The sequence below is a fragment of the Schistocerca cancellata genome, chromosome 10 (assembly GCF_023864275.1).
Source record: "Schistocerca cancellata isolate TAMUIC-IGC-003103 chromosome 10, iqSchCanc2.1, whole genome shotgun sequence".
Taxonomy (NCBI): Eukaryota; Metazoa; Arthropoda; class Insecta; order Orthoptera; family Acrididae; genus Schistocerca; species Schistocerca cancellata.
In genome coordinates, this window is record NC_064635.1 from 130,999,720 (window position 1) to 131,014,343 (window position 14,624).

At 38.2% G+C, this 14,624-nt stretch overlaps 2 protein-coding genes across 2 annotated transcripts in view; one reads left to right on the plus strand and one right to left on the minus strand.

The window, feature by feature from the left end:
• LOC126106358 (serine/threonine-protein phosphatase PP1-beta catalytic subunit) overlaps positions 1–6,962 on the plus strand; it is a 78,242-nt gene extending 71,280 nt beyond the window's left edge. The window contains exon 8 of the mRNA XM_049912610.1: positions 4,906–6,962. The gene's annotated coding sequence lies outside the window, so the exon portion shown is untranslated. The remainder of the gene's footprint in view (positions 1–4,905) is intronic.
• The window catches only part of LOC126106356 (speckle-type POZ protein-like), a 497,553-nt gene that overhangs the window by 158,825 nt on the left and 324,104 nt on the right, over positions 1–14,624 (minus strand). The window lies entirely within an intron of this gene.

The following is a 14,624-nucleotide window of genomic DNA, read 5'->3' on the forward strand; positions in this document are numbered from 1 at the left end:
ACGTCACTGATAATTCTGTATGTTGTACTATGTATGTTAGCACTACCACCAATAGCTATATTAAATGCACCAGATGCTTGTGCACTCAATGTCTTTAGAAGTCTGTTCATTGGCAAGCTCTCGCTGATTTGGCATAATAATCACCGTACTGTTTCCTTTGAAAGACAAAATGTTGCTTCAAATTTCCTGTCCCTGTAATCTGCAAAAGGATTTCCCCTTTCCACAAGTACACCAGGGAGTGGTGATTTACATGGTCAAGATATAATATTTCTTCGTCTTCTGTGCCATCTAAAACATCAAAACGCAGCACCACCTTATTATGGTACGCTTTTACTTCATTCTAGCCATGATAACCTAAACTAGCCTCCAACCTCCATCAACTTTAACTGTGATTAACTAACTGCCTTGTTCAACAGAGGTTGGTGCAGTGGAATTTTGCATTGGCCAGGGTTAAATGTGAACTAACTTTCAATTGGCATTGGTGCAGTAGGCATTTTGAGTCCTGGTTCTTTTCAGCATGCATGTCACAGAATCCCAAGCCTTTTTGCATATCTTAAAAGTGCTTAACAATTCATTCTCATAATGTTACGTACAAATTTGGATAATTTTTTTTAAACTTAGAAAGCTTCTTTTATATTATAATTACAAAATAATTTACTACTTCTTTTATATTATAATTACAAAATAATTTACTACAAATCTAGCACACAAATTTTATTTAAATTTCAGTACATGTTTATGAAAAAATCTGTGGGGATTCTTATTACTGCAATTAACAAGAATTTGTCATTGTATGGTACAGTTTTAAATACTCTGGTATGTATCGTGTAACTTTAGTCAGGGCAGCATAGTACTGTTTGTTTACTTGATAACTTTCCTGTGAACAGTTATGCTTTTCCTGTGCAAACTTTGCATTCTCTTTCTTCTTTTCCATGGAAGGAATTCTATCAGCAAAATGCTTTTCTAGAAATCTGTTGCTACATACATCTAGGGGAGTAGCAGTGTTTTGATGTATGCTTCATTTCTTTGCAAACTTCAAACTTAGTTGCAGAAGAAAATTTGTCCTGATTATTTTGTGGTTTTCAGTATGACACGAGTCTTCACTCCACCATTATAAAGAAGGTTGGAAAATAATTTTTCACCATGTCATTTGCCATTTCTTGAAAAGGTAGTGAAATGAGTTGACCATTCTTGTTTACACAAGTCTTGTCAAGATTGTAGCCTTGAATGGTATCAGGTCAGGTTCTTTGTCTTTTGGGTTCACTTCTGTTCGCGTCATCTCGTGAAGACTTGACAATCATAGAAAGACTCTATTGTCCCTCCACTTCAGGCACAACAAATGTTTCTCCCCCATTAATATACAGTCATCTTTCTCTAGCTTTGTTGGCTATGCCTTGTTTAGGAAATCTCTGATCCGACACATACGTTCCCACAGCCTTGGATTTATTCTCCCACAGAAAATAAAAAAATCTGGTGAACCGTAGTATCTGTCCCTGTCCCTTGTTGAGGTAGCCAGTCGGGGCAGTGAACGTGAGCTGTTTAACTGGCCTTTAACCATGTACAGTTCATTGTGTAAAACATATCTTGTCTTTAAATCACCACACACGTGGAAAATAACTTCCTCTGAATCTACACACACCTTCATCATTGATAAGATCTTCCTCAGGTGACAGCACTGCTGGAAACTGTGAAAGCAAATGATTCTGGAAAGGTCTGATCTTATGCAATGTCATTTACATGTAGTTGTAGATACATACAGACACTAGAGAATAGCAAAGAATCTATTTCCAGTCAGAACTGAATCTGCAAAAGGTGTGGAAACAGTTATTTGTAGACCAGTAAGCACATATTTTGTTTTTCTTTACGAGACACGCATGGCTTAGAACAACAAAGAGTAAAATACATTTCTTGAAGTTTATACCCCCAGTCAGTGTGCACCAAATGCTTGTGGGTTTCATGTTTTTTGAACTTCTCATTTTTCTGTAATGGATTTCGCATATTTGTTTGTTTCTGCCTTGATGTGATCTATTGTTGCTTCAGTAAGAAAAGTTGAAAAAATATTGAAAGGACTGCTGTTGTCATCCACTTCTGTCATAGATTCACTTTCTTCTTCGAATTCAGGTAACAATGGTTTTTCATCAGATGTGGTCCATTATAATTCCTCATCTGAAGATTTTTCAACAGTAAAACATCTTCTATATAACTTACATAGCTGATATATCAAGCACAGTAATGTAGAACAGTGGAATGGTAATGTTGAAATAATGTTGTTTTTGTGCCAGAGTCTAAATCAGAAGCAAAATCACTGTTTGCTTTAAAAAATGTCTCCTCCAGAACCTGAATCATCAGATGGTTCATTCAAAAGCTTCTCGGTCACTATTGGTCAAAACCTCTGACATATTTTTTGGAAAATGTACTGCTAGCATAACAAGATGTCACGTGTCAGTGCAGTGGATTTGGATAAGTGGGGGTTGTCTTTGAGAACACCGAAATTTTTGAGGAACATCCACATGATGGCACCACAATGCAGAGGTCATTTCATAGGGTTTCAGATCCAAAAAGAAGTGAAAACATGTGAATGGAGGAAGAAGAGTGGAGCTAGTGCTTGGGACACTTGCAGCATGCCTGTCACACATGCTGTGCTTAGTTTTGGAATTGACATGGGGGCCATCAGACCTGTTAATCACTGGTTTCAATGAGTCTTAGGTATGTTGTAGAGGGATCTGTCATGAGTACACTTCTAGTGGCTTTCCATGCTACAGCCTCTAATTTTTAAGAAAATAAATCTTGAAATAATTGTACCTCCAATACCTGAAAGTTTTGACCAAGTGAGTGTAGTGCAGTGGTTAAGGTTCACAGCTATGATGTCAGTGGTATGGGTTCAAACCTTGCATGTACACTTTTTTCTTCAGTTTTTACAGAATATCATTAAATAGTATATGTCATGCAAAACTGTTCAAAAGTAGTCATATTCACAGTAATAATTTCATTAACAAATCAACTATTACAGCCAACTTTGTTGAATAATACATGTTCTGTTTGTTATGGAGTAGATTACACAATCATCTTACTTGTTACCACTTCTTGTGTTAGAACAGAATTATGGATGGTATTTGTTATAGAAGCTGCGGAAACACAGATTCTGGTACCGATTCTGAAAAATTCATGTGCCTGCAAGACTGTAGCTTTCATGAAAGGTGCACATGAATTTTTCAGAGTCGGTACCAGAAAATGCAGTTCATTTCAATTCAGAACTATTGTTATTTCTTCGGTAAACTTCAATATAAGCCACACACATTTGACCATTCCTGTGAAAGCAGGTCACTAAATTGATGTAGAATTGAAGAATGTATTTTTATGGAATGTTCACTCAAAGTTATTTATCTATTTGTCTTCACAATTTGGGAGCATTTTGAATTATTTTATTTATTTATTTGGAAAATTTTTACATGTCTGTAAAAGCAAACATCACTCGATCGGTTGATCCGCAGGATGCCATGAACCTTAGCCATTGCGCTACACTTGTTTTGTCTAAACATGACTGACATTGTGGGGATAGGATGTATCTATAAAACTTCAACATTAGTTTTCACAGAAACTAGGGGCCGTTGCATGAAGAGCCACTAGCCGTCTACTCAGGACAGGTGTCTGTAGAACACACTGGAGACTCATCAGAATCAGTGATTAACAGGTCTGATGGTCTCCATGTCAGTGTTAACTCCCAGGCTTCCCTCAGTTACCAAATTGATGATTCCTTGATGCATCAGGATGTGTCCTACCAACTGGCCCCTTTTTTAGTCAAGTTTGCCACAAATCTCTCTCCCCTCCCTCCGTCCCCCAATTTTTTTCTGTACAGCCTCTTTAGTTATTTGACCTACCCATTTAATTTTCAACTTTCTTCTGTAATGCATTTTAGAAGTTTCTATTCTTTTAAATCTGAACTGTTTATCATCCAAATTTCATTTCTGTTCTGTACGAGGCTACACTCCACACAAATCGCTTCAGAAAAGAATTCCTCATACTTCAATCTGTATTTGGTGTTACTTCATGTAAGCTAGTCTGCATTTTAGATCCTCTCCGTTTTGGCCATCCACAGTTATTTCGCTACCCAAATAAGAAGTCATAGACTACTTTTAGTGACTCATATCATAATTTAATTTCAACACCCTCATCTGATTTAACTCAACTACATTCCATTACCCTTGTTCTGACAACTTGTTTTTAAGACACAGTCTAGTATGTTCATCTGCTCTTCCAAGTACTTTGCTATCTTTGACAGAATTAAAATGTCATCAGCAAATCAAGAAGTTGATTGTTTTCCTTCCTGATCTTTAACTCTCTTCCACATCTCTCCATGGTTTCATTTACTTCTTCCTCAATGCTCAAATTGAATAAAATGAGGGGTAGGCTATACAACTCTCAATCCCTTCTCGACCACAAAAGTGAAGGTAAACCTGTCTTGAAACACAAGATTGATTTTAACACTGCAGTGCTTCACCAGATGCAGTTCTATTACAGGTAATATGACATTGCCTTCCTCCAGCCTTTGAACTGAACTGACTTATGCTCCTGGTTACAAATGGACTTACAGTTTAACATGTACTCCGAATCATGGTGCAAGTTGCTTGTGATGCATGATGGATTCATTTTATTTGATGTAGAGTAAACTGCCACTGAATGGGATGTTGTAAATAATTTTATGATACCGGAGGATGATGGGAAGTTTGAATTAAGTTAACAGCCGCTCTAGGTACTTTTAAAATACTGACAAGCTGTGGTATACTGCCTGCATAAAATTTATATATTAACAACACTATTCTGTAATTGATGAATATTTGTGTGTGTTTTTAATATTTTATGCTCTTTTTTCCAGATTTAATGCACCTCCTTAATTGTGTTTTACAGGTGCTGAAAAATCCTGTGTGTGTGAGAGTGGAGAGAACTTGTGTGTTTCTTCTATTTTCTGGCTACAGCCCTACAATCTGTGATGATATTTTGCTATAAAAATTCAAGATACTGTCACTGTTTGTAGAGATAAGTTATAAAGTATTCTTCATCCCAGGAATATACATCACATCTTCAGTCATTACATCTCTCATGTGATGCATGCCGTTCCTACTTATTACTTACTTTTGCTGTGGAACAGATTAGCCTCGTATGACAACTGTAAAGTGAATTCTTTTGCCCAAAGTTGTTTGCTGCCAAAGTGCTGGAGAAACTGCATGTATATTGAATTATGTAAAAAAAACCTTTAAATTCAAATCTCTACTTATTCTGTAAATGGCTGGTACATTATTTATTTATTTATTTCTCAGTATTTCAGTTCATTAACTGTCTTTCAGTTTCTTTTCATTATATTCCTGGAGTTCATTAATATATTTCTTTTCTGTTCACTGTGGAATGTTGTAATGTTTTCATTATAATGACCCTCAAACCAGTTGGTTGTAATCATGTTGGAGACTTGATGTTAATGTCAGTTAAGTGTGCTTTTCAAACCTCAAAAAGACATTTACGAGACTATTTTACAGCTGCTGGTTTGAAGGTTTGCCTTGTTTTTTTGGCCTTTTTTAAATCACTCATTTAGAACAGGCTGCAACTGACTTTTGGTTGCTTACTGAAGGCACATGCCTGTTGCCTTAAAAAGGAAGTCATATTTTAATTTCATACGTCTGCCCTTCTGGCAAATGTTTCATATGTGGGACAGTTACATAATACAAGGCACACTTGGTCTGTACCATAAGCAGAAATGGAAGGACTTGAAAGAAAGCTTTTTTTTCTCAAAGTATGCTGCTTTAAATGTGTTTGTTTCTTTGATACTCTGAATTTTTTACTGGAGGGAAAATGTGCATATGCTGCTGTTAAATATATACTGTTTGTTAGTGTAAACATACAGTTTTACATTCTAAGAGATGACTTTAATTTTAATTGATGTGTTAACAGAAGTACAAAAATGTTATTGCTTACTGGCTGCAAGTAGCTTGTTGCACATTCTATTTGAAAATAATGAGTACCAAAGAAACATATTGATATCAATGCATTTAAAAGTTTTCTTTTTAATTGGTGTATCTTTTATGCTACAATATACGATGTTCATAAAGGATTTAAGTAAAGTGTATAGACAGCTTTCTTTCCGGGTTCGATCATTTTTTTTATGTATGTGTGTATATACAGTACGTCTTGAAACAGATTTTATTAGTCTGAATTTTTTTTTTTATGAAGTTGTTTGTGGACTCACGTAAGTCAGCATATTTCATCAGATAGATGGAAAATTGCTTTTGTTATAAATGTTGTGAACTTGAATTATTATAATGCCAGTTGAATTGAATCATATTTTGGACTTTTGTAGCATATGTTGTGCAAAGTCTGTTTATTAAAAACAACAGTATTGAAGAAAGCTGATCATACGTTCATGTTTGTACGCACTGTGATGTTTTCTCAGTTTATTTTGCAACAGTTTTCTGTAGTAGAAAATTTGTTATGTTCACTGTTTACAGTGCATTTATCAACATCTCTGTGAGAGTTAGTTAGTGGTACCAGAAAGTATTCCCTATTTTGAGAGATGTCTGTGTGTTACCTGTAATGAACGGGCACTTGTGTTTGTGCTTATATAGAATTCATTACTAATGTATTGGCTTTCAATTTCTGTAGCTTATATTTGTCATTTGAGAGAGATATTTTTCTTTAAATGTTGTGCATGGTTCCGTGTAATTGGTGATGCATCAAGTTGCATTTATTTTTGTCGGGACACAAATGTCACTGTAAAATAATACATGTTACAGTTATTGAAAAGCTTGTTAGATTTCATATTTGTTAAATTCAGAGCTTTCATCATTTCATTTCCTCATATAGTTAGAGATATTGGAAACTGCTTTTAAAATAATTATAATTAAAACTTGTCAATTAGTATTAATGATGATCAGAAGTGTTAGCCTTTGTGTTACAAATAAAGATTTCAACCAATGTTTATAAGATCTTTTTTATCTCCAGTATGCCACTCTCCAGATATTTGATACATATAACAATATTCACTGATTCAGTGTGGTAATAAGAATCCAGCAGAAAGCACAATTGTAACATCAGTTGTTTTAATATGCCATCTGCAACCCGATGACTGGATTTCTGAAGATTTGATTTTTGCGTTATGATTGTGCTCAGAACAATAACTTCTTCCTGACTTTGAGGTGCAGTAATTCTGTGATTGAAGAAGAAAAAATGCAGTTTGTTTTTGCAGGTTCATTATTTCATTGCAAGGGTAAAGATAATTCCCTTTATTTGATATGTATGTAGCATGGATGATTGAGTTTACTTTCTGAGAATGCTTTATAGTAAATTTTCAGAGATTTTACTGACTAGGAAGTGAACTGTTTCAACATGACATACTACATGATGAATACAAGTCCTTCAGTCACTTTAATATGTACTATTGAATTTTAACTAAGACAATGGAGTCAGATATGTGACACTAGAGACAGGACAGGATCCAGAATCTTGTTGTGATAGCTGGTTGTCACGTAAGCTGTGGTGGTGGCTGGCATAGCATTTCTGGCAGCTGCATCGAAGATGCTACTGGCAGGCTGTTTTGTTGCTCAGGTGCTTGACACGAAATATAAATAGAAATTAAACCTATGTTTCACATGTTGTAACACACAAATAAAACCATTTTAATACACACAAAACCACTTTGATGTATATTACATCACTGCAGTGCAACCCAGCTTTTACATTTCTGTAACTAACATTTTGCTGCTGTCTATTACATTTTTTATTGCTCCCATCAAATTTTATATGATCGCAATGTTAATTAGCATCCAATTTTGTGTTTACATGTTTATAATTTGCCCACGATGTATGCTTTATGAAGAAATGATAGTGAAGTAAAATCTGATATAATTGACAAAAAATGATGTTGGCATTGCATTGGCCTTCAAGTAATATTTTCAAATATTATGTAGTTAAGTTTCTTGGTACTAGGGCACTTTACTCAAAAGAGCTAATTTGGTAAAAGTTGGAGCAATTCATGTTCTATCTCCAGTTGCTGCCAAGCTCTACTCAAGGTGATGGCTTATGGGATTCAGTAGGTTTGTTTGAATAAAAGTATCATGAACAGTCCCAACCATTTCCAAACCCTCTCCACTGGCATGCACAACTTCATGATTGTTGTGATCATTGTGGCACCTTTGCGTTTAATTCATATCTCGTGTGTTTCGTTGTTTGGTCATTTGTAGTGCTAGTTCACTCATTTTCTCTCTATGCTTTGCTCAAATGTTTTCTGTTTGCACTAGTTACATATTTTTTCATGCTTAGCAAGACACATTTTGAGAATTTATTCCCATTATCAAGTGCAAATATTTACTAAGTACTTTTTGTTTCACAGACACACTGTGTGTGTGTGTGTGTGTGTGTGTGTGTGTGTGTGTGTGTGTGTGTGTGTATTTTTCTGCATGTTGGAGGTGGTACAGTAGGCCAACCGTACAATCTCAAAAAGACTTCAGTGAAAGAGACGGATAACAGCACAAATGCAACACCACACACAATACCTGTGTAAATGTTGGCACTTGGGAATGTGTTTAAATTCTCAAAAGATGTCATGCTAAGCTTGAAAAACTCCAGAACTGATGCAGTATTTCATTCTTTAAGTAATGAAGGACTGTTGCAGGCTTCCAAAAACATAGATTATGGCCGGCCACGGTGGTCTAGCGGTTCTAGGCGCTCAGTCCGGACCCGCGCGACTGCTACGGTCGCAGGTTCGAATCCTGCCTCGGGCATGGATGTGTGTGATGTCCTTAGGTTAGTTAGGTTTAAGTAGTTCTAAGTTCTAGGGGACTGATGACCACAGATGTTTAGTCCCATAGTGCTCAGAGCCATTTGAACCATTTAAACCATAGATTATGATGTATGAAATTGAGTCAAACATTTCTACTTCCCAGACAGTTACCAGTTCCAGTTACATTGGTGGTAAACTTATTAAGGAATTCAGATAACCTTTTTTATATAATACAAGGTGTATAACTTCGCTTCTGCCGTTTGCCGATAGGTGGGAACAACAGCAAGTAGCGGTTGAAAGGAAAAGATCACAGATGTCAGGCAGTTAGCTTGGACCTTGGTCAGCGTAACCTCATTCAAACATAAGTTGATTTGTGTCTGCATCATAAAGTTGTTCTTGATTGAAAGTGTCAGTTTATGAGCCTAATTCTCGTCATTTGCGAGGAGGATTACTGTTTTGTTTCAGTATGAAGAAAACAGTGGCTGAGTCTCATCAAATGCTCTCAAGTACGTATGGTAAGGATGCTATTAGTGAAAGAATGTGTCGTGAGTGGTTTCAATGCTTAAAGAAAGGCGACTTTAACATCGTAGACCAGCAGAGTGGTGGAAGAGAGAACGTTTTCGAAGATGCAGAATTAGAGACATTGCTGAGTGAAGACTCGCATCAAACTCGAGAATAATTGGCATGTTTAATGGGAGTGACAGAGCATGCAAAATCGGAAGGGATTTGTGCATCACATTGAGACCGAGTACAAAAATTGGCTTCATTATGATAACCCTAAACACCAAGAATTGTGGTGATATCCTGGCTATACTTTCATGTCGATGGCCAAACCGAATATTCATGGCTCCAAGATCATGCTCTGCATTTGGTGGGACTAGCTCAGTGTCGTGTACTATGAGGTATTAAAACAAAGTGGAACAATCACAGGTGCCATCATCAAACGCAATTAATGCATTTGAGCAGAGCATTGAAAGACAAACGGCCGCAATACAGCGAGAGGTACTGTAAAGTGATTTTGCAGCACGATAACGCTCGATCCTACATTGCAAAATAGGTCAAAACATACTTGGAAACATTATAATGGGAAGTCTTACCCCACCTGCCGTATACTCCAGACATAGCTCCCTCTATCACTTGGTTGGATCAATGGCACTTGGCTTGGCTAACCAACACTCCCGATCTTATGAAGTCACAAATTGGATCGATTTGTGGATCGCTTCAAAAGATGAACAATTCGTACACTACCCAAAAGATGGAAGAAAGTAGTGGCCAGCGATGGAAAATACGTTGAATGATACATGTGTAACCAATTTGTTTCATTAAAGCCTCAAATGTTGGGGAAAAAATGATGGAAGCAAAGTTGTACACCTTGTAAACGAGTCCCTGATGAGTATTTTGATTCCTGTTATGTACATTGAGAAAATTGAAGAGGGGATCCTATATTTAACTTTTACCACATAAATAGTTATTTCCCGCATTTCACATTTTCCAGCTTTCTACACCATTTTTTAAAAGCCCTTTAAAAGTGTAAAATAAATTGGGCATGCACGGCTACATTGTGCCAGCTGAATACACAGTGCTGGGCCTGTACTACTGCAGGTAGACAAGAGGAGGGATGCTTTATACAGTGAAGTGGGTGGGGAGAGAAAGGAGACACGGAACACTAAGGATGGCTGGCTGACGGCTGAAAGGCAGTAGGTGTACACAATAGGAATGAGACACACTGGTGCCAGCACCAGTCAGTTCGTGCAGTGCACCATGATGTGATGGAATGGAGAAGAGAGGATGTGGGTGCAGGATGCGTGAAGTTAGGGTCCCAAGACAAGGCAGAGGTGGGTGTGGGTCTAAGGAGCTCGGTGGAGACTGAGGTCAGGGATTATGGGGGTGAAGGACACATTGCATGGATAATTCCCGTCTATGTAGTTCAGAGAATATGATGGGGGTCAGGGGAGTACGAGTTGTAAAGCAGCCACTGATATCGAGCATGTTGTGTTCAGCAGTGTGTTCTGCCACTGGAACCTTCTACGTATGAGAGAGTGAAACAAAATCGTGTACAAAGAAAAGTGAATAAGGTCTGCTCTCAGATACAGTTTGGCTGAGGTCATTCATTCAGTTGGACAGTTGGTAGGTGATCGTGTCCACATAAAATTCTGTTCAGAAATGGCAGCAGTGCTGGTATATGACATGGGTGTTTTACCGTTGAGATGGTTAAGCCTGTCATGTGAATGGAGTAGAGTGTGGTTGGTGGATGAATTGATCAAATCTTGCCCACGGGTCTTCCACAGGGGTACGACCCAACTGGCATGGCGTGAGAGCGGGTGAGATACAGGACGAGGATATTGCATAGACTGGGTGGGAGGCCCGAGTACCACCTACACAGGAGTGGGAAGGACTGTGGGTAGGGTTGCTCCTCATTCTTGGGCACAATGATAGTCAAGACCATGTGCGTATCTTTTAATACAAATTGTTGGTTTATTTGACAAGTGTTATTTCTGATTTTTTATATTTGTGTGTGTAAAATTAAAGTTACACACGTCGGTCCTAAATAGCAATGGTATTGCCATATAAACAATGAGCAAATAGATATTACTCCATGGAACTAAGTCGACACAAATTTCTCTTACAATATAGCATTCAGCTGTCTTGAAATTAGTGTGTCAAGATCCTTCTCTGTGTTCCAATGGAAACAGTTATTAGCAAAGACTAAAAAAGTAACTTCCATCCTGAAGATTAAATGCACGGAAGGAAATCTGAGGTTTTCACATTTGGCACCATTAAAAAATACATGTTTGTATTCTACAAAAGCAGAAATTCCTTGATGGAAACAATAAGCAGAAGTAAAGGAAGGCAGCCACTCACTTATAGATCATTACTGTTGAGTGGATAAATATATTAATAGCATGTAGACTTAACTAGCTTTAAAGCTACAACACTTTTTCTAACACCGAGCCCCACACGCTCTCAAATGCACCTAGCTACCACAAAAATCCTAAAACATTCCTTTAATGTTATTATTACAGCGACTGTTTTGGACTTAACAGTCTTACATTGTGCAACATGAGAGGAAAGGGATATAAAATTACAAACCATTGCTCTCCCCATAGGGGGTTGTGGATAATCTAAAATCATGTTAACCAAAACATTTTTATTCAATGAAATTCAGCTTTAATACATTGATTACCATGTGATCGGCAATGGCCACAACAGAACCGCACATGTGACACAGCGTGGCAGCTGGCGGCCACAGTATAACTTCATGCATAATACTACGGGCGCGTGTGGCAGTGAAACGTACATCATTAAGCGTGCAGCAGTCAACATATTAATAAAAGTTTTTGCTGTGGTGCCCTAGACATCAGGCGCTGACGGCACCGAGCACAACTTTTCGTAGTGCAGGTTGCAGCAAGCTCGGGCACTGAAGTTCAAATGATGTGGGACTTTGCAACCGTGGAACTCAGCAGCCAGGTCAGTAGACTGCATCAACAGAGTTCCCACCAAGCAGTGTACATGACGATGATGGAGATCATTGACAAATTACATATCCTCCATGTCACTTGCTGAAATTAGACCTGCAAATATCTATCTGTGAGGTGCCTATTTAGGTTGGTCTCACAAGCTCCAGATGGCAGTCCCACCGTGGCCAGTAACCTGTGGATATTCTACTACTCCAAGGACTGTGCCATCGACCTCTGGATAGAAAGTTGCCTCGCCAGCTGGGACTCCAAGTGATCAGCGATGTACTCATTGAGACTTTGTACAATTATATTTTTGTCTTCTAGCTAAAAAGATAGTCAGGCTAGAGTTTTCTATCCTTACCAGACTTAGGTATTTCATTACTGTTGGCTCTCAATACTTCGTAAGTGAAATACACCGTGGGAGTTGTTAAGTGTTTATTCTTCTTGACTGAAGCTCGATTAGGACTTTGGTCTTAAGCTCGAAGTAGAAACTTATTTTTCTGTTTTAACGTATAGTTGTTATGACTTGTAGAATCTGCTAATTAAAGAGTGTGTGACTACGGAAACTTAATTCACTGTTTTCCATGTAAAACTCTTAAGACTTGCAGATTGTGTTCACTGAAGTGTGTGTAACACTTTCAAGTATCAGAGAACTTGTTTAATTTGTGATTCAGGAAGTAGAGGTGGCTCTGTTACTTGTCTCACTTACTGAAGGGCCAGCATCCATTTTTGTTTCACTTATTGAAGGACCATCCTTTCTTTTGTTTCATTGTGGAAAATCTTATGTGTGTTCCATATGCCTACCTGTAGCTGGCCATGGCAGACACATCACTTTCATACTTACAAAATTAAATTTACTGATTTCACAAATGCAGGAATGTGTAGAAACTATCTCAACCTGTTGGAAAATAGTAGATGGATTTTGTAGTCCACATATTTATGGTTCAGAGTAATACTATTTGTAAGTGACATTTACAGTATAACGAATTGAAAGTTTCATTATTTACCAAAAATCACCAGTGAACTTGACAGTGTTGTTATTTGGCTAGAATGCCTTTTTGCATCATTGTTTTTCCCTCTATTTCATTGATTGCATACCTGAATAATTTTGGGACTGAATGTTGCTATAAATTTATTAGTAACCAAAATTATGAACACTTGCAAATTGATCTAAGCTTACATTGTATTAGTGCCACACGCATATATGAAAAACTTTTGTGCTTTAGGGCAGTAACACTGAAAACTAGAGGGACATTATCTTAATAAGTTTCAGAGCATGACCACATACATACGTACAACAAAATACATATATCAAAAAAAGTTTTCCATCACCTTGGTTCCGAGCGTTCCAGAACCTGTACAGAAAATTGGAATAGAGACCAACATAAACATCATTTCTGCCCTTTTTGTTGCTCATGAAAACCACACATCGCATGTTATACCACCATACAGCGAGACCTTCAGAGGTGGTGGTTGAGACTGCTGTACACACCGGTACCTGTAATACCCAGTAGCATGTCCTTTTGCATTGATGCATACCTGTATTTTTTGTGGCATACTATCCACAAGTTCATCAAGGCAATGTTGATCCAGATTGTCCCACTCCCCAATGGCGATTCGGTGTAGATCCCTCAGAGTGGTTGGTGGGTCATGTCATCCATAAACAGCCCTTTTCAGTCTATCCCAGGCATGTTCGCTAGGGTTCATGTCTGGAGAACATGCTGGCCATTCTAGTCTCCTAGTCAAATGATGTCATTCTCCTGAAGGAAGTGATCCACAAGATGTGCACAATGGGGGGTGCGAATTGTTGGCCATGGATACGAATGCCTTGTCAATATGCTGCCGATATGGTTGCATTATTGGTCAGAGGATGGCATTCACATATCATACAGCAGTTACGGTGCCTTCCATGACCACCAGTGCCATACATCAGCCCCACATACTGCCACCCCAAAACATCAGGGAACCTCCACCTCGCTGTACTTAATGGCCAGTGTGTCTAAGGTGTTCAGCTTGACCGGGTTACCTCCAAACACGTCTCCGGCGATTGGTTGAAGGCATATATGACACTCATCGGCAAAGAGAATGTATGCCAGGCCTGAGTGTTCCATTCTGCATGTTGTTGGGCCCATCTGTACTGTGCTGCATGGTGTAGTGGTTGCAAAGATGGACGTCGCCATGGACGTCAGGAGTGAAGTTGTGCATCATGCAGCCTATAGCGCGTTTGAGTTGTAACACGATGTCCTGTGGCTGCACGAAAAGCATTATTCAACATGGTGGTGTTGCTGTCAGGGTTCCTCCGAACCATAATCTGTAGGCAGCGGTTGTCCACTGCAGTTGTAGCCCTTGGGCGGCCTGAGTGAGGCATGTCATCAATAGTTCCTGTCTTTCTGTATCCCCTC